The 558-nt window shown below is 62.4% G+C and overlaps 1 non-coding gene across 1 annotated transcript in view; it reads left to right on the forward strand.

The window, feature by feature from the left end:
- Positions 1 to 472: 472 nt before the first annotated feature.
- The window catches only part of LOC124592515, a 1,910-nt gene continuing 1,824 nt past the window's right edge, over positions 473 to 558 (forward strand). The window contains exon 1 of the ribosomal RNA XR_006977477.1: positions 473 to 558. This exon is cut by the window's right edge and continues 1,824 nt beyond it. This is a non-coding gene — a ribosomal RNA (small subunit ribosomal RNA).

The following is a 558-nucleotide window of genomic DNA, read 5'->3' on the forward strand; positions in this document are numbered from 1 at the left end:
CGCCTCTGCGGTTCTCGCAGGTGGATTGTATCGCAGCTGTGCGGACGTGTTGGCGCGTGCGCTGTGCTGGGAGAGTTCGCTTCGGCACCCAAGTGGGGCTTTTGTCCTTCTGTGGCGCTGGCGTTGGAGCTGCCGGCCACCGTAGGTGGCGCGTGTTGTCTCCCGCCGGCAATGCCACGACAGCACGCTCCCGGGCCTCTGTCGGCAGCGGCAAGCTCAGTTGGGAGCACGGGTGGTCGCACCTAAAGCGTCTACTCGCCAAACTCCGGGCGATTGCGCCTCTCTCGAACCCGACCAAGTACTTAGGACGGCGCTGCGCGCCGCCGGGACCTGAGAGGGTTTCGAGGTGTATTGTGCAGGGGAGCTCAGCCTCCTCCTGTTTGCAGAATAATTGAGCGGACGCTTGCGTGTTCGCGCGGGCCCCCGGGACACACTCCCGGGCGGCCGGCTGCTCAGCTCTAGTTGACGCAGCTCCCTGGTTGATCCTGCCAGTAGTCATATGCTTGTCTCAAAGATTAAGCCATGCATGTCTCAGTACAAGCCGCATTAAGGTGAAAC

This window comes from Schistocerca americana, unplaced genomic scaffold (genome assembly GCF_021461395.2).
Source record: "Schistocerca americana isolate TAMUIC-IGC-003095 unplaced genomic scaffold, iqSchAmer2.1 HiC_scaffold_936, whole genome shotgun sequence".
NCBI lineage: Eukaryota > Metazoa > Arthropoda > Insecta > Orthoptera > Acrididae > Schistocerca > Schistocerca americana.